This window comes from Myotis nattereri (assembly GCF_964212035.1).
Source record: "Myotis nattereri genome assembly, chromosome: 10".
NCBI classification, from domain to species: Eukaryota; Metazoa; Chordata; class Mammalia; order Chiroptera; family Vespertilionidae; genus Myotis; species Myotis nattereri.
The window spans coordinates 23,854,533-23,873,382 of record NC_138085.1 but is presented as its reverse complement, the minus strand read 5'-3'; the positions used below and the strand labels follow the sequence as shown (position 1 = coordinate 23,873,382).

At 54.6% G+C, this 18,850-nt stretch overlaps 1 pseudogene across 1 annotated transcript; it reads left to right on the top strand.

Annotated features, from left to right (window-relative positions):
- The first annotated feature begins 9,820 nt into the window (after positions 1-9,820).
- Positions 9,821-11,289, top strand: LOC308526394 (F-box only protein 31-like; annotated as a pseudogene). The gene has a single exon. The product of its transcript is annotated as an F-box only protein 31-like (transcript).
- The last annotated feature ends 7,561 nt before the right edge of the window (positions 11,290-18,850 follow it).

Here is an 18,850-nt window from a genome sequence, read left to right as displayed (position 1 = left end):
GCACACTTCATTTCTGCATCTCGAGTGACACAGCAGGACTTGCAGTGGTGACTGCCACCCGGAATAGCTGCTGCACCCGTCACAGCCACAGGGTGCCTTGTCACGGCCCCGGGTCCTGTCAGGTCCTGTCACCCCAGCCCCTGGGAGCCCACGAGTCTCGGGCCTGGCCCCGTCTTCAGAAAGTCCTAGTGTCCTTCATCAAATTGTTAACTTTCTCAGGGGGCATGTTTGGCAGGTTTATCGGCAAATAATCAATAAAATGATATTTCAAAGTGAATGTGAAAACTAAACCACCTTTCAGTCAATGGCTTTGTTTAATTGGTTCTAAGAGGAATCCCCCCACCCCCCCTCAACCTTCCATCTCTGAAATCAGGGTGCAGCTTGGAGCATCCCTCCCAGTCACTGTCGGTTGGTGGCGATTCTGACAAAACCCTCACTGCCACCACCCGATCACTTTCTTTCTATGAGCACAAAATCCGGCAGCTGACAGCTGACAGCCTCTTAGATCCCAGGAAACACAGGCAGCACATGCAGCTACAAATCCGCTATGGACCCAATGGCTCACTCCCATCACAGCCCTCAATGAGCAGGTCCAGCGCCCCCTGGTGGGAGGACTCAGGGCCAGGTCAGGTGGGAGAAGAGAACCACCCCTGCTTTTCAGAGCAACAGCAAGAGCAGAGCCCGAGCCTGGCTGAAGGCATGGCAGATGTCCACGACGGGTTACATGGGGGCTCCCCCGACAGAAATGGCTAATCCGAGGCCTGGCAGAAACAAGGAGCCCCAAACACATCCTCTCCTGAGCGTGTCTCCGCGGTAACTGTCTGGAGATCCGCTCTGGATATCCGAGGACCCACCACAGTGTACGTGATGGGGAGGCTCCTCATGCTGAAGGAACTAAATGGTTCTGGATGAAACTGCCGCCACAGTGACGTGGGCTTACATGTTCTACTTGGGTGTTCACACACCTGAGGGGGCAGACGGGGGCGTGCGGAGCCCCCTTCAGGCTCCAAGCACACGTGTGCGCACCCAGCTCGCATCTCTTCGGTTCTGCCCTGACCTCAAGGAAGGCCTGAGATCCTCCCCTTCACTGCCCTCCTGCAGCCAGGCCAGCCCCTCCTACCTTTTGGTGGGGGCCCACTGCGGGCGTCTCCCTTCTCCTCCCAGTATGAGCACGATGGGGTGGCCTCCAGGGGCCCAGGACGGCCATCTGCGGGTGACTTGGCTTGTCCTCGTGAGTGGCCTCTCTGGCGTTGGAACAATTTGAGGAAGGCTCTGGCTCGACTCCAGCGCTTTTTCCTATTAGGAGTAGAGGGTTAGGACACTGCCAACCCCCAATGCCCCTCCAGCCGGGGAAGCGGCCCTTCCCTTGGGGTTCAGCACCAGGTTCCCCACGAATCTGCATCGCCAGCACCAGGATCATCGCATGTGGCCTCAGGGCGTGGGGCACCATTGGCAGTTCATTCGCACAGACCCAGGGACGGGAGAAGCGCTCCTTGTGGCAGAAACTCGCACTAGCCTCTCGGGAAACAGAACCTCACATGCAGCCTCCACTCTGCGTCACCGGGAGGCACCGGGAGAGGTGCTGTGCTCATCTAGGTGTGCTGGCAATTGTGCACCCCAGGGCCATGTCAGGGAGAGTCAGGGCCTCCTCATTTCCCGCTGGAGCTCCCAATAGGTGAGACAGGCGGGCAGACTTAGCCCCTTCCGGGCACTGAGGAATCTGGGTGAGGGGGGAACAGGGTGGGCCCAGTGGGCCATGTGGATGAAAAAGAGTGGACACTGGCTGGTGTTCCCCAGGGGTTAGAGCAGTGGCCCAAGCACTGAAGGGTCAGGGTTTGATTCTGGGTCAAGGGAGTGTACCTGGGTTGCAGTTTTATCCCTGGGCCCACTGGGGGCGTGTGCTGGATGGCAACCAATCAATGTGTCTCTCATATTGATGTCTCTCTCATTGATGTCTCTCTCTCTTCCCCCCAACCCTTTGTTCCCCTCTACTCTCTCCAGAAATCAATGAAAAAAAAAATCCTCAGGTGAGGATTGAGCAAAATTAGAATAGCCCTAGCCGGCTGGGCTCAGTGGGTAGAGCATCACTCTATGGACTGAAGGGTTCTGGGCTCCATTCTGGTCAAGGGCACATACCCGGGTTACAGACTCAATTCCCGGTGGGGGGTGTGCTGGAAGCAGCCAATTAATGATTCTCTTTCATCACTGATGTTTCTCTCTCTCACCCTCAGCCTTCTTCTCTGAATTCAGTTAAAATATACTAATATATATACATATATATATATATATATATATATATATATGTGTGTGTGTGTGTATATATATATATATATGTATATATATATATATATATATATATATATATATATATATATATAGTAAAATAAAAACGAATCAATGAAAACAGTGAACTTAAAGGGTCATACAGTGCAGCTAACCAGAAATGGAGGCATTCTAATGTCACAAGAAGAAACGCAGCTGGTTCTAATCCTGGCTCTGCCACAGAGCGACACTGTGCTGACTCAGCTCGAGTACATTCCTCATTGAGGCCTCAATGTCCCCGCCAACACAAGGGACAGGAGGAGGGTGGGAAATTATGTGGTTTTGTGATGTCAACAGAGAGCCCTTGCAGGATTCATGGTGATTTGCCCTCAAGGCTGGGCTGGGGCAGGACAATCTGAAGGCCCAGCTCCTGGGGCTCAGGCCCGGACGCAGGGGAAGGCCTGCTGGACGGAAGCCCGCAGCCTCGGGGACCGAGCCGCCCACCACCGGGGTGCTGCTGCTCTGCAGAAGGGAACGTGTTTGAGAACCACCCTGGCGTCCAGAGACTCCAGAGGAATGTAGGGAAGACCAAGAGGTTCCTGTGACTGAAGACCATGGGTGCTGGCCCAGGTGTCCGGCCCACGCTTCCTTCCCAAAACAGAAACATGGCTTTCTAGGTCCTGAAACCTGGAGACACAGCCTGATAGTCCTGCTTCAGTGGCTCTAATCCAGACTCTCTGCCCCTTCAACCGGACATGGCAGCTGGCATTCGCCACCCTCAGAGGATAACCCCGAGGAAGGCCGGAGAGAAACTCTCAGTTCTTTCAGAGCTGGGAGGGAGGTGCGCTCCGGGGACCTGCCCTAGAGGGGAAGGTGCAGGCCCCACACACTGGGCACTGGTCCGCATGGCTTTCCCCACTCGTGAAAGAGCAGCTTCCTGTTCTGAGTTGAAGTTCCTGCTGCTGAAATCAACTCACTTCCTAGGAGCAGGACACTGAGCCTCCTTTGGAGCCCCAATTCTGTCGTCTTCTGCCTCTCCTGTAGGCATAGTCTGCCGGGTGTCGCTGGAAACAGAGGAGAAAGAAAGAACAGTCTGGTTTTATATAAAACGTGTCAATGGACTCATCGGCCCTAGCTGGGACCTAGCCCAGAAGGGCCGGCATTTTCCGGGGACTATGACATCACGGTTCTCATGACCGTCAAGCTCGCCGAGGGGGGAAGATGGGGAGGGGAGCTTGTGGTGTGGGTCCGGGAACCCTAACACGTGAGGAGACCTGCTGTAGCACCAAGGAGCAGGCTGGACCACATCTCAGGAGAGCAAGCCCCGAACCATGTGCAACTCAGGATGGCAAACCCGTGGGCCTTGACGGCAGAGACCCTGGTTTCCTTGCTTGAACATGAGTCCCCTGGATCGAGGCAGCAGCTCAGGCTCCTTTAGCCATGAGGCTGCCGAGGTCCCACCTGAGACGAGGGCTATTCTGAGACTTCACCGTGAAGTGAGCAGCTGTGAAAAGCGATGACTCGCAAACCGCTGGGCCCAGGACCACCGACCCTGACCTGCTCCCAGCGGCCTTGGCTCGGCATCTGTTCTTCTAGTCTGTGTTCCTCTCTTCCCTCAGCTGTGCTGCTGGGCCTTATGCTAGAGCGCTTTCCTGTCTGGCTCTGACCGACCCCCACCACTAGGCGCACAAATTCACACAAGACAGGCCCCCAACCCGCCCTGGGCTGGGAAGACTCCACTCAGAGCAGGTCAGGAAGCCTGCCCACTCCCTGGCCTCCTGCACACACTGTCTAATGCAAGACCTTCATCAGATCATCCCCCTGGGTACCAGGCCCCGATGCTTCTAGTTGGCACCTACCCAACCTCTGCTGGCCATTGGGACCCGCTGCGCTGTAGAGAGCCAACTCAGTCCATGGTCATTTCCACCCCAAACTACAGTGTGGCTTTCCCTGTAAACCATCCTGGGTAGGTGGCGAGCCAGCTGTAGACGAGCAGAAGAACCCGGGAGAAAAGTGAAGCAGCACCGTGACCCCGCGGGGCTGGGTCAGTGCCCCTGTGGCCACTGTGACCGTGTCCCTCTGTCCCTCCTGGCCAGCCACTCCCCATCACAAGGAAGGACAGTCCCACAGCTCAGCACTGAGGGGTGAAGAGCACCCTGGGCCCACCAGATGCATCTCGGGTCACTTGACTTCCAACCCCAAGGTTTCCAGCACCAAGCCTCTTCCTCCTGCCTCCTCTCTGGCAGCTCCCTCGGCCCTTAGACCAGCCTCCCGTAAACACTCACTCCCAGGGAATCTGACTCCTTAGCAAGGCATGGAGGCCTTCCCCATCTGAGTGCCCCCTGCTCCAGCCTTCCCTCCTGCCACTGCCTGCACCTTCCCTGCACCCAGACCACCCGTGCTCCACCTTCACGTCCCCCCAACTCCCGCCCCCCCGGCTAGCCCTGTCCCCATCCGGGTCAGCTGCAGAACCCCAACTCCCACACCACGCTTCCATCTCCCCCTCCTTGGAGCTCCTCAACATCTGTCTGCTGGGCACACAGCTCTGCTCACACGCCATCACCCCTGCCTGTGTGTGGCCACCAGGTCACTGGTTCTGTGCACCTCGCAGGGCCCCCTGCCACAGCCAGGTCCGTGTCACGTCAGCAGAGGGAGGACAACCCTCTCTCCAGCCCCTCAAGCGGAAATCAGACAGAGAACGGGCTCAACCCGCGACCTGGATGGCTTCCCTAGGTACCTCTCTTTGCCTCTGTCATCATTTTTAAACTGAGCTTAATTCCAAAAGCAGATTAAGAAGCGGCTGGCAGTGGGCCATGTCGTTGAAGCCAGCAAAATCCAACCACCGCTCCTTACAGAATTCTAGAGCCATTCCGGGGAGAGGAGAGCAGGCTGCACTGGGAAGATGGTCTGTTCCCTTGCCCTGGGGACACCAGTTCGCCGGCGGGCTCTCTGCCCAGAACGTGGAGGCCTGGGCGTGGAGCTGGAAGCCCGCAGCCCTGTGCGGACAGGTGTCGGTCACCCCTCCCCCTTACACGTTCTCAGTGCAGTGCTGGCCCCATGCGTCCAGGATGCTCTGGTTCAGCTCTTTCAAGGTGTCTATCTCCTTCCTCAGGCGACACTTCTCCTCTTGCCAGTCCTTCTCCGCAAGGGTGAGCGACTGAAACACAGATCAACAATGTCCTCAACACCACGGGCCCCTGTGACTCCACTGCTGGGAAACTGCTCCCAAAGGAGAAAAGGGCCACGTGCATGAACATGGCCATTTCGGCATGAGCTTCACCAGTCGCAAGGACCAACACAGCCAATGACATGGGGACGGCCGAGTGCACCGGACAGTCGCGCAGCCCTGCCCACGTGTGGCCACTGAGCACGGAAAACACAGCCAGTCTGAGCAGAGAGGCGCCATCAGTGCAAAATGTACAAGAGGCTCTGAGGACTTGACAGCCATTTTTAAAAGGAATGTAAAGTATCTCATTAGGAAGCAGCCCAAAGGCTGTGGCTCAGGTGGTGGAGCGGCCCCCCATGCACCAGGAGTTCACAAAAGAGATGCCTGGTCAAGGAACACGCCCAGGATGAGGGGTTGATCCTCAGTAGGGGGCGTGCAGGAGGCAGCCCATCAGAGGTTCTCTCTCCTCATTGAAGTTCCCATCCCTCTCTCCCTCTCCCTTCCTCTCTCTGACATCAGAAAAATAAATGCCGGGCTGGATAGGAATTCGGGGCTGAGGTTGCTCAACTCTCCACCCAGAACATCATCGGGCTGGAGTGGCGGGAAAGCCCAAGCTTTGGCTTCAAACAAACTGAGTTCAGACCCAACCTCAGAGGATGAGGATGGGCGCCAGCTCACAAAAGCATTGTGAGAATTCAGTGAGATGACACGGGGAGCACAGAGCAAAGAGCTCAGCCGCGAGGACAGAATGAAAACAGCACTTAGCTGCTTCCATGCACGCCCCCCCCCCCCCCCCCCCGGCCCTGCAAAAAGGAAAGGTCAGGCCCTAACCAGTTTAGCACAGTGGAGAGAGCATCGGACTGCGAACTAAAGGTCCCAGGTTCGAATCCGGTCAAGGACACATGCCCAAGTTGTGGGCTGGCACCCCGCGGGGGTGGTGCAGGAGGCAGCGGAACCACGATTCTTTGTCCTCATAGATGTTTCCATCTCTCTCTCCGTCTCCCTTGTTCTCTCAAATCAAGAAAAATAGCTTTAAAAATACAAAAGCAAAGGTTGGTGAGAGGTCTTTTCTAACACATCCCCTCCAGCCAAGGTGCTTGTCACCGTTAAATGCCTCTGGCTTCCTCTCGGCCTCTGGGTGACATTCCCACACAGTCTTTGGGCACAGATGCCAATGAGGACCCACTAGGACCTGGCTGAGCCCCAGGCTGTCAGCCCCGGGCTCAGGCCCGGTCCTGAGGCCCACCAGCCCCCGGCCTCACCTCACACTGCATGCTCAGCTCGTAGAGCAAGATTTCCTTGGGCAGTTGCTCCGCCTTCAGGTCTTGGTACTCGGGCTGCCAGATGGCCTGCCAGATCCGCATTTTCCGCTGCACCTGCTCCAGGGTGGCCTGCAGCTCCTGGCAGTCGGAGCGTAGCTTCTCCTGCTTCGCCTGAAGCAGCTCAGTCCAGGAGGTGATCCTGCGGGTGGAGAGCCACACGGCCCAGGGCTCAGGAGCACTCCCAGCCTCTGTCCCATGTACACCTCAATCACACCCCCATCCTCTCTGGGCCTCAGGTTTTCCCCTGTGGAAATGAGGGCTGAGCACATTCAGAGGTTCTTAAACTGTGTCCGTTGGGGTTCTATGCGGCCACCCCGGCTGCCACACTCTGGCCTGGGACACAGGACAGGCAGGCTCGGACACAATTCAACAGAGCAGCCTGTGAAAAATCCTTCCCATGGAAGGCTTTGCATGTCTGCCTCCTTGGAAAAAGGGTTCTTCGACTGAAACACTTTTGAAAAACTTGGAATCAGATCATCTTTGCTCTGAAACTCTGCCTTTGCCCAGCTCTTCTCCCCAATTCCAAGTCCCTTTCTGATCCCAACTCCTGACACAAATAAGAGATTCTGGAGCATTATGTAAAGCCACTGACATCATCATCATCATTATCATCGGCATAATTTCCTGACTGGCTTTCCAGGAGTAAGGGTTCTACCTGAAATCTCAATGACCAGAGGCTCATGGACTCCATGTGAACACAGATGGGCCCTGTGAGGCCCATACAGTCTCCGTGAGTTAATTTAAAGTAATTAGTTATTCAATATTTCTAAAAATGTTCCGTTTCACATCAACATTCAGCTACCAAGATTCTGGGAGGGTGGGGAGAAAGCATCAAGCAAAGGCCCTGGCAGGGGCAGCTCAGCAGTGATAGCATCAGCCTGTGTCAGGAATGGTCACGGGTTGGATTCCCAGTGGCATGTCCCTGGGCTGTGGGATTGCTCCCCAGCATAGAGGGGTGTGTACTGTAGGCATCCAATAGATGTGTCTCTCCCATCGCTGTTTCTCTCTCTCCCTCCCTCCCTCCCTCCCTCCCTCCCTCCCTCCCTCTCTCTCAGAAGGGCAATGGAAAAAGTATCCTGGGATGAGGATTAAATAATAAGAAGAATAACAAATTAGGAACAAAAGGATGGCCTGGCAGCCCGGGTCCGCCCCACAGCTGACCGCCTTCAGAGGGTGTGTATTCTCCATGAGGGCCTGCCCTGCCGCTGACACTCCCTCCCAACCTGCTGGACCTGCCTGGCCCCGCAGGCACCTGACTGTGTAGCCCCAAACATATTAAAACAAGGCTGTGCGAAGGAAGGCTTCACGTGGTCAGGCCACTGGGCTGAGACAAGACCTGGATTTGAGTCCTGACTGGGCCACTACACTCAGGACTGTCCCGAACAAGTTATTGAATCTCTCTGAGCCTCTTTCCTCATCTGTTTGAAGAGAAGGATAAAAACGCAGTCAATTCTCAGGATTCGAGGTATAATGTCCTATGGAGCCCCCGCGAGCACTGAGCAGTGTAGACTGCAACTGTCCCCACCAGTTCCTGTGAGTCTCTGGCCACATTTATGCCAACCAATCAAGACATGAGGACGCTTTGTGCCATATGCTCACTGGGACAGCCAACAGCACCAGACCTCGGGCCTGAACGACCCTCATGTGCCACTCGGATATTTGCCCTGAGGCCCAGCGCAGCGTGCACTTGGGACACTAGACAGCACTGCAGCACTCCATCTGGGGGCCGTTTCAAACAGCGAAATCGCCACCAAAAAGCAAGAGAAGAGGACTCCATGGCACTCCATGGACCACAGAAGGGACGCTCCTGTGGAGTGTGAGAGCAGAAACAGGCAGGAGTCAGAGGCCTTGTTCAACCGCAGCTGCAAATATGCACATCAGGCAATTCCAGGATCTCGCCCTATGGACAGGCCCCTGACAGGCCATGGGGACCAAAGGGGGGTGACAAGTGCATCTCAGCGAGGAGGTGAGTTCGCCAACAGGGAACGCGGGAATGACGGGGAGCAAGCATATGTCCTTCTGGAATGGCTGGTGAGAGAGGATGAAGATGCCCGTGCCCGACACAGTCATCCCCATCATCCATGTGGGAGGGGCGGTCACCCACACCTGGACGATACTCCATCCCAGCCACCAGCTGGAGGCCCTTCCCTCCTGACCATCAGCTGTGACCGTGACAGGGCAGGTGAAAGGGCACCATGACCAGGGGACTCCCCTGAGCTGAGCGCAGCGGGAGCTGAGGGAGCTGGTGTGACTGAAGGCGGCAGGTGCTGCTGCAGGGGCGGGCGGGTACCTGTCGTTCTCCTGCCGCAGCCTCTCCTCCTCTCCATGGTTCTCTCTGGCAGCGGCCAGGGCCTGGGCCTCCTGCTCCTGCTTCAGGGCCTCCTGGGCTTCGGGCACCTGCTTCTCCTGCTGCCCCAGCTCCTCCAGCTCCCTCTCCTCAGCCCCCTGTTGGTTCTGGGGGCCCAGACTGGATGGATCCTCCTGCCCAGAGGGAAAAGGTGAGGATGCCTCACTGGGTGCAGGCCCCGGGGAGCAACAGACCCCGTATCCCTGCAACCCCACACGCAGTGAGGGGCCAAGAGCAGGGCAAGTGCAGACCCCAGAAGAGCAGGGACCCTCGGGGCAGGCAGCACCCTCCGTGCTGAGTGCAGTTCCCCCAGCACCGAAGGAACTGCGCTGGCCGGGCCCACATGGTGCTACGGGAGCCCTGCCCCCTCTCCACACTCGGGACCTTTAGGGGCACAGGATGCCCGCTCTCTGGATCAGCTCCTTGGCTGCCCTCTGTGACCACATGTAAAAGCCTATTTTTTAAAAGGACATAGAGATCAACCAAAGGACTTCTATGCCAGCATATAGGCCTAACCAATGGACACGGACAACACGGGGCTGAGAGCATGAGTTCCCTCCCCCCACCAATAGGGGGTAATGCGGGGATATGGACACATATGTAATAACTTCATCGACTGTGGTGGCTGGTAAGCCAGGAGGCATGGAGGAGTGTGCTTGCCTCTGAGGCTGGGACTCTTCGCGGGGATGTGGGTGTCCTCCGGAGCGCCAGGGCCCGGCTGAGATGGCAAAGGCCGAGGGCAAGCGGTGTCCTCAGAAGAGCCAGGGCCCGGCTGAGAAGGCAGCGGCCGAGGGCAAGCGGGCCCCAGCAGAAAAGCACCTGGAGGCGGACGCCGCAGCGGGGTGCTGGGTGGGGAGTGGAAGAATCGCGAGCCCCAGGCCGCCCCTGCACTGCTCGCTGCAGGACCTGCGGGTGGAGATGCTGGTGGTTATCTGTGCCTCGCTCCCCGTCACCGAACTGGCCAGCCTGGCCCAGGTCTGCACCAAATTCCGCCGCACCCTGCACACAGACAACATCTGGAGACAGAGCTGCCGGGAGGAGTTTGGCGTTTGTGAAACCTTGCAGAATCTGGAGGCAGTAGGCACGTCTTACCGAGAAGTCTATGCGAAGCTGTTCCACCCAGACAGACACATTTTGGGTTTGTGGGGCGAGATATTGAGCTCTATAAAACACTGCTGTATGTAGCGGTGGACGTCTTAGGCATTACTGGTTGGACGTACAGGCCTGGTCTTAACACCCATGTGGACGGCCCAATGCAATTCAAGCCCGCGTTCCGAATCCGCCTGACGGAGCGGAAATCAGCCACGGTGGAGTGCATGGAAGGCCGCCACCGCAGGCCCCACAGCCGCCACCTGCAGATTCGGAAGGACAGGCTCACCAGCCAGTGCCAGAAGAGAGACCACCGAAGGGATTCACCCACGCGGCTTAGGGAGGAATTCGGGACGGCGGCGCTGATATGGAATGTCACAGTCAGTGCGGCATCACTGCCGGACCTACCGCCGCCCCTACCTCCAGCCCAGCCACCCGGACCACCTCATCAGGCCAGGCCTCTTCCAAGGCAAATGCGATCGGATCGCTTGGGCCTCATGATTTTCATGCTCAGCTTCCACAGGAAGTGTGCCAGGCTCACGCACAGCACGGGAATCGCATTCCACATATTAGAGATCCACCTTACGCGCTGCATCCAGCTGCGAGATGGCGAGATCTTCCGCGACTTCCATGAGCTCTCCCGCGTGGTCCGGGAGATGGAGGAGCAGGTGCTCTGGGAGCAGCAGCAGCAGCAAGAAGACGGGACCGAGGAAAGCGAGGGCCATGGCTGGCAGAGCCCCGCCCAGCCCAGCGTCGGGGAGTCCGGGGCTGCAGCTGCAGAGGAGCAGCCTGTCCCTTTTGTTCTGCCTGTGGGCGTGAGCCCAAGGGACCAGAACTACCCCCGGACCTGCAGGATGTGTTTCTATGGCATGGAAACTGTTCCCGTATGTCCCTCACACTGGCGCTACCCTGGAGTCGTCATCCTGTTCGATGAGAACCACTTGGGGTTCATCGATCTGGAGGAGAAATCCTTCATCCTGTTTGGCAGAGTCCAGAACACCTTCCAGAATGTGGAGGCAGCATCCCCGCAGGCCTTCCTGGGGATGCTCAAGAACATTCACCCCCGACCACGTTTACCACCCAAGAGGATATTTGATGTTTAGAGAGAGTGGGGGAGAGAGGGAAAGAAAGAAAGAATGGATGTGAGAGAAACACATCAGTTGGTTGCCTCCTGCCCAAGCCCGGAACAGGGCCAGGCTAGGTAGGGGCCAGCAATTGAGGTCGAAAAAAACCTTAAACCAGTGGTTCTCAACCTTCCTAATGCTGCGACCCTTTAATACAGTGCCTCATGTTGTGGTGACCTCCAATTTCATTGTTACAAATTGAACATAATAAAAGCATAGTGATTAATCACACCCAAAAAATAATAACTTAATCAATAAAAATATTTTAAAAATAAAAGAAAAAGTACATAGAGCAGCAGTCAGGATACAGAATATCTGAACAACACTAGCAGCCAACTGACCCTGATATTTACGGAACAACCATCGAATGGGCACAGCCAGCAGCACCGCCCTCCTCCTCCCCTCAGTCCTGTCAACCACCACCAAGATGGCCAGTGTCCCAGGGAGGCAACACCTGCCCCCACGGCCGGCAGCGGCTGAGAATTGCTGGTCTGAGCTGCAGCTGAGCGAGGGAATATGGTCACCCAGGAATCACTGATCAATGACCAGGACACGGCTGTGATCCCGGAGGCTCCCTCGGGCAGGCGGGGGCGCCAGGGGGACATGCGCTCTGGAGGGCCTACCTGCGTGGCCCTGGAGGGCCTCACGGTGTTGGCGATGTTAGACTGGAGTTCTCCCTCCAGCTCTTCCTTTTGGCTGTTGGCCTTGTCCTGGGTGAGTTGGGTCCCCAACTCTTCCAGCTGCAGAGCCAAAGACCCAGCCCGTGCCACAGTCAGGTCACAGAGTGAACTTGGCTTGAGAGCAAACCCCAAACCTGTCACCCCACGGGACACCTGGCCACCGGCTAGCCCGTCTATTCCAGACACCGCCCACCGTTACCTCTTTCCGGAGCTGCTGGTTCTCCTCCTGCAGCGTCTTTACTGTGCCCCGGAGGGCATGGGTATTCTCCTCCAAATCAGTGATCCGCGTGCAGGCTGAAGAGCAAAGTGGAGTCAGAGCCCAGCTTCCAGGGCCTCTACTTCCCCTCTCTGACTCTGGCCCCGAGAGGACCATCCCCCCAGACGGCCACCCCCCCACCCTGAGGCCAAGGTGTGAGGGCCGGGGATGGTCAGCTGGGTGTCCTACACAAGGTGCTGCCGCTGTTGGTTGTGGCCCCTGTGCGGGCTCAGCTGGGGGCCGGTAGGGGAGCCATCCAGACCTTAAGAAGAAGGCAGGTGACCGTGGAGAGGCCAAAGCAGAAGTTCCAGACGGTGCAACTGCTGGAACCACTTTTTACCGAGTTCTAACCTGACTGTCTAGTCAAGGGTTTCAGAGACTCACAGAGACGGCAAAGACATGGCATGGTCCGGGCCAGCAGTCAGAGTGGGGGGGGGGGGTCTGGGTGGCTCAGCTGGGGAGTGGGAGGCACGGTCATTGACCAGTTTGCCTGCGGGGGGTAGCGGATCTGGGGCGCGTGTGTCGAGGACTTGCCACCCGTGGGTGAGGTCCTTCGGGAGGAGAGGTCACTGAGCAGCCCCTGCCCAGGGAGACAGAGAGCAGACTGCACCCATCTGCCCGAGGAGGACATGAACGGAGGAAATCAGCCCAGGCCTCTGTTTTAATGCAGGTGAGTGAGCACTGGGGAAGCTCCTGCCATCCAGAGCTTTCAACCCCCCACGGACAGATCTAAGACAGCCTCTGGGGTCAGCATGCTGTCATCTGGAAGCTCCCGGGACTGCCCACACGGGCGCTGAGAAATCTGAATCTACTTACTTGTAGTTCATGTCCTGACTTTGAGGCTGCCAGGCCCTCATGTTCCCCTTGGGGAGAATGGCAATGAAACAGTCCCAAATGGCCCCTGAATCACACCCTACTGACTTGGGCTGAGGGTGGGCTGACCCAGGAGATTCAGAGCCAAGGGCTCAGCTCCCTGGGTGAGGGAGAAGCCACAGCCAGGCTGGCTCCCGGGCGCCAGGGGGTGCTGCCTACCTTCTATCAGCAGCTCCAGCTCCCAGCTCTGGTGGGCGGGCTGGTTCCTCCTCTGGACCTGTTCAGCCTCAAGGGCCATGATGTCCCCCAGCAGCTCCTCAAGGAACTGCTGGGGGATGTGTCCACGATCCTAGTGCAGGAAGAGGGGTGGGGTGAGGATGTGCACCATGGAACCCGCTGGCCTGCCCCGTCCCAGGGCAGCTACCCTCATTCCCCAGGATGAAGGGCCTCCATGCAACTGCTCACTTCCTAGAGCACCGCTGCACACAAGGGACTCCAACAGAGGGTCCTGCTGGGAGACCTACAGCCACTAAAAGACATGCTGACCCAGTGGTAGGTGATGAAGACCCATGAGACCTCTGTGGTGTCTGAGCAAAGTGACGCACAGCACAGGGCTGCAAAGCAGGTGACAGGAGGACGGGCGGCTCTCAGGCCCATTAGCTGGTTTACCATGTCTTGGAATTGCCGTAGGGACTCCCAAATCACAGCTCGGCCCACATCCTAGTTGCCAGCAGAGACCCTTATTGCCAGTCACCCACCTACATCCATCCTTACAGAAAGCAACACAGCAGTCAGGCCCTATCCGTTTTTTTTTTGTTTGTTTGTTTTGTTTTTTTTTTTTTGTTTTTTTTTTAACATCCTATAGAATAAAAGGCTAATATGCTAAGTGTCCGGTCATCCATTCAACCAATGAAAGCATAATACACGAATGATATGCTAAGGCCACTCAACAGCTTGCTATGACGTGCACTGACCACTGGGGGGCAGACGCTGCAACTGGCAGGTTGGCTTGCTGCTGGGGTCTGGCTGATTGGGGCTGAACTAGACAGGTCTGACATGCCCTGGGGCCCTCCCAGGGTCCCTCCCCACTAGCCAACCTCCTGTGTCCCTCCCCGCCCTCATCATACACCAGTGGAGTCCCACTGCCTTGCCTATGCCCTCTTGCAATCTGGGACTCCTCAGGGGCTGTCAGAGAGCCAGTTTCAGCCGAATTCCCGTAGGCCAGGCCAAGGGATCCCAATTGGTAGAAGGGAAGCCGTGGGCCTGCCGCCAGTGGACACGGTTCTGGTCAAAGCCTGGCAGCGGGAAGGGTTTGCTCACAGACTCGGGAGTCACCTGGACACCGTCTCTCTGCCCATCCCCGGCCCTGCGCCAGGTGCCCTCTGTCCTTGCACAGTCACTCCTCACAAGAGCCCTGAGGGGGAGGCAGGGACAGTCCCTTCTCACACAGGAAGAGGCTCTGCACTCACCGACTCTACGACCACCGACTCTTCTTACTCCAACTCTTCACACCGACTCTTCACACACTGACAATTCACACCGACTCTGCACCACCAACTCCGCACCACCAACTCCCCACCACCAACTCCTCACCCACCGACTCCGAACCCTCCAACTCCACGCCCACCGACCCCGCACCTAACATTCCACTGTCTCCATGGCCCCCCAACCAAACTGCTCTAGGCCCAGCATTCTAAACGGCTCTGCCAGAGGCTCATGCCCCATGCCAACTGCTTTAGGAATAGGCAAAAATTAGGACACTCTCCCCATGAAGATTAAGATCTATCTGGAACATAAAATATAAAGAAACATAAAGGTTATGTTTATAGATCCTATACCATTATCAATGGAAATTAACCACTTCATTCTGATATGTCTGTCTATGTTTCAAAAAATTATTTTTTCCCATCAGCCACATTATAGAAATTTGATTCGTTCCTTTCAGGGAACTACACAATCATTTTATTTTGTGAAGTCTTACCTACAGAGCCCAGCTCGGAAATTCTCACCATCGAATGTCAATAGTTCATACGTAAGACACCTCAAGTCCACCAGTCAATTGCCTAAAAAACAATTTGACAGACCACTCACTAATGTGTAGTTTATAAGAAAAATGAACAAAGTAAAGCTATATATTTGAGAAATATTTTATATACATATATATTTTTAAAAATATATATTTTATTGATTTTTTACAGAGAGGAAGGGAGAGGGATAGAGAGTTAGAATCATTGATGAGAGAGAAGCATCGATCAGCTGCCTCCTGCACACTCCCCACTGGGGATGTGCCCACAACCAAGGTACATGCTCTTGACCAGAATCAAACCTGGGTCCCTTCAATCCCCAGGTCAGCCCACTATCCAGTGAGCCAAACTGGCTAGAGCTATACTTTATATATTTTTTAAAAATATATCTTTATTGAGTTCCGAGGGGAAAGGAGAGATAGCGAGAGAGAAACATCAATGATGAGAGAGAAGCATTGATCAGTTGCCTCCTGCACGCCCCATAATGGGGATCAAGCCCCCAACCAGGGCATATGCCCTGACTGGGTATCTAATGGTGACCTGCTGGTCGTAGTGATACACTCAATCACTGAGCCATGCCGGCCGGACTGGAAAATATTTTAACAAAAGGACTTTGTACATAGCTTTCTGTGCAAGGAGTACTAAATTAGCACATGCAAGAAAGACATTTAGAGAACAAATATACAGGCACCCTCAGAACAGAATTTAAACATTTAGGCTGCCTATCAATTATTTCTAAACTAGTAATGGTTTACTTGGGTGAATTAAAAAACTCATTCTTAATTTAAGACAAATTTAAATTGTTTAAAGTAGATGAAATCTTTGGACTTAGATTGGGGGTGGGGGGAGAGTACTGATTAGCATTTCGATTCATTATCCAGCTCCAATGACTGTTATAAAATTACTGAAAGTGAATCTGGACAAGCAATGGGTCCGGGCTGCTGGTCACTCCTTGAGCCAATGAAGCAGAGACAGGGTTTAGATCATTTATTCCATGAATGCAGCAGAAGGATAGAGCAGCAGGTCACCCACAGACGTCTGCTCTACCCCCTGTCCCCCACCCCCAATAAGCCAGCTGCTTATCTTGGGTAGAAGGACAAAGATCCCACGGGAAAGCAGACATTTCAGGCCTGGGAAAGTAGCAAGGTATAGTGGTTACAGGTTACAGGCAACTCGGGCTGGGTGTTGGCAGAGGCCGGGTGGCTCCGGGACCAGATTACAGGCAATGAGGTTGCTGATCTAGGCCTTTCTCAGAAAGGAGGGTGGCCTGCATTCCCTTGTTAGCTCCCATGTCCCAGGGCGGAGAACTCTCCACCAGATCAGAACGTGCTTTCCCTCATTAGAACAGAACAATCATGGTTAACAGAGCACCATTCATATTCCTTGTAATCATAGCGAGTCCCCAGCAGTCTATTCCTGCCCCGAACAAAAGAACAAAACTGAAAAAAATCCCACCTAAAGTGGTTACTTTTTCATAACTATCTCAATCAATTCCTCGTACAGAAGCTATTCCATAAATCTAACCGCCTTCATTTGTGGGCAGCATGATGAGATTTCAATTCATGTCCAACGAAATGTGATCTAACCTGGAAACAAATTTATAGATTCAGTGACCTGAAGTGAGAACACAGCAGATAACATATACTTTTAGGAATCTTGAGATAATGAAAATTATTTATCATTATGCAAATCAAGATTTCAAGAACAGTTGAATTGATGAGCTTATGCCAAAGGGATATAAACTGGATGATAAAATTTCAAACTCTCTGCTCCCCGTTTTCAGGGCCAACATTTTAGAGAAACGATGCAAAATTTATGAACCTAGTGCTATTTTTAAGGAAAATACATAAGAATGACACAGAAAACAGGATGAGGCCGACTGAAACCACAAAAGAGTGAGCACAAGCCTGGCACAGTGATGAGCACATTGTACACATTGCATCTCATTCACTCAACCCAAAGTCATCAAGGTGTTCCATGAACTCCCATGGACTGAGCTGTATTTTGGACCACGGATATGCACAAAGGTTAGGAGTCACAGAAAGTTTTCTTTCCTAAAAATTGGTCCACGACATGGCCGGTGTGGATCAGTTTGCTGGAGCATCATTCTCTACACGGAAAGGCTGTGGGTTCAATTCCCGGTCAGGGCACATACCTAGGTTGGGCGTTCAGTCTCCAGTGGGAGTGTGTGTGAGAGGCAACCAATTGATGCTTTTCTCTCCCATCAATGATTCTCTCTTTCAAATCAATAAGCACATCCTTGCCATAGGATTTAAAGAAAAATTGGGTTCCATTAGGTCGTAGAAAGTCATTCTCAAATTTTCAGTTATCAATTCTTAGCAACTTCTCCAATAGTTTCAAAGAATACCTTGAAGCTAACTAAACCAGCAATACCATTCTTTTCTTTATACAAGCAGGTTTACCGGCACCCGAGCCTTGTCGGCCTGGTTCAGTGGTTGATTGTCAACGTATGAACCAGAACCAGGCAGTTATGGTTGGCTTCCAGGTTGGGGCCCATGTCCCAGTTGTGGCCTCCATCCCCAATGCGGGGTGTCCAGGAGAAAGCCAATCAATGGTTCTCATCATTGGCGTTTCTCTTTCGCGCTCCGTCTCCAGTTTTCTGTGAAGTCAATAAAAGTATATATAAAATAAGAATTCTCCTCAGAAAAATGAATAAAGAAGTAAGGGTAGAGGACGCCCTGACTGGAGAGGGCGGTGGGTCTCTGCTGTGGCCCCACGTAAAAATACCTGGGGAGGTTACATAGGCAAGCCCCTCTCCTGCTGGGCTAACGCCTCCGGTCCTGGTGGGCCCTCTTCCAAAGTGGTCAGAAGGTCTATGGTGATTCTGCTGCACAGCCGAGTCCACCACCACTGGCTAAGTGTGGGGGATGTTGATCTCACAGGGACACACTGCACACGGGCCCCTCACAGGGTCTCACTGCAGAAACACAGCTGCCATTCGATCCCTCGCAACTCTTGCTGACCAGGCCGGGCACCCGACTCGCGGCTCCAACTACCTCCCAGCCTTCCACGGTGGGTCCACGTCCACAGGGCACTCACTTCCCCTCTTAGCAATTTCCTCAGTTTCTCCACAGGCTCAGGCTCACAGCCCGGAATACTCTGCACGCCACTGCTCTTCAGAACCAAAATCGTTTCCAGCACACAGCGAACCTTAAAAACATAAAGAAAAGAAAGAGAGAGCCATCCATTTCAAATGGTCATCACTTCAACTTGGGAAGAAACAAACCAACTCTGCACGTGGCCACCACTGCTGATAAACCCGATGGTCGCAGGCAGACCATCCCCACTCCAGCCTCTGCAGCCTTTTAACATGACCCGGCATCGTACTCCCGCCAGACCTCCACCAGGGCCTGGACCACTACCCACAGAGCTCCCCTTCCCTCTCCTGCTCCCCTTCACCCCCCTCCTCCCACTGGTTCTCCCCGCTCCCTGCACTCCTCCCTCCTGGCCCTGGGCTCTGAGCCACCCCTCCTCTCCCCGACATTGGCCATTCCTTCCCCACCCCTGGCCTGTACACTCTTTAACTTTTCAACTGGAAAGAATGTCACACTGAGAGAAAAGTCGCAAGCACAATTCAGAGACTCCCAGAGAGCCCTGTCTGAGATTTCTCCAACTATTCACTTTTCAGTGAGAGCATTCACACAGCATCACACCCACCCATTCACAGTGTCCACTGCGTATGTTAAGGGCTGTGCGTCCTCAGAGGGCTCAGACCACAGCACATCCCAGTGAGCATTTCAGGTTTC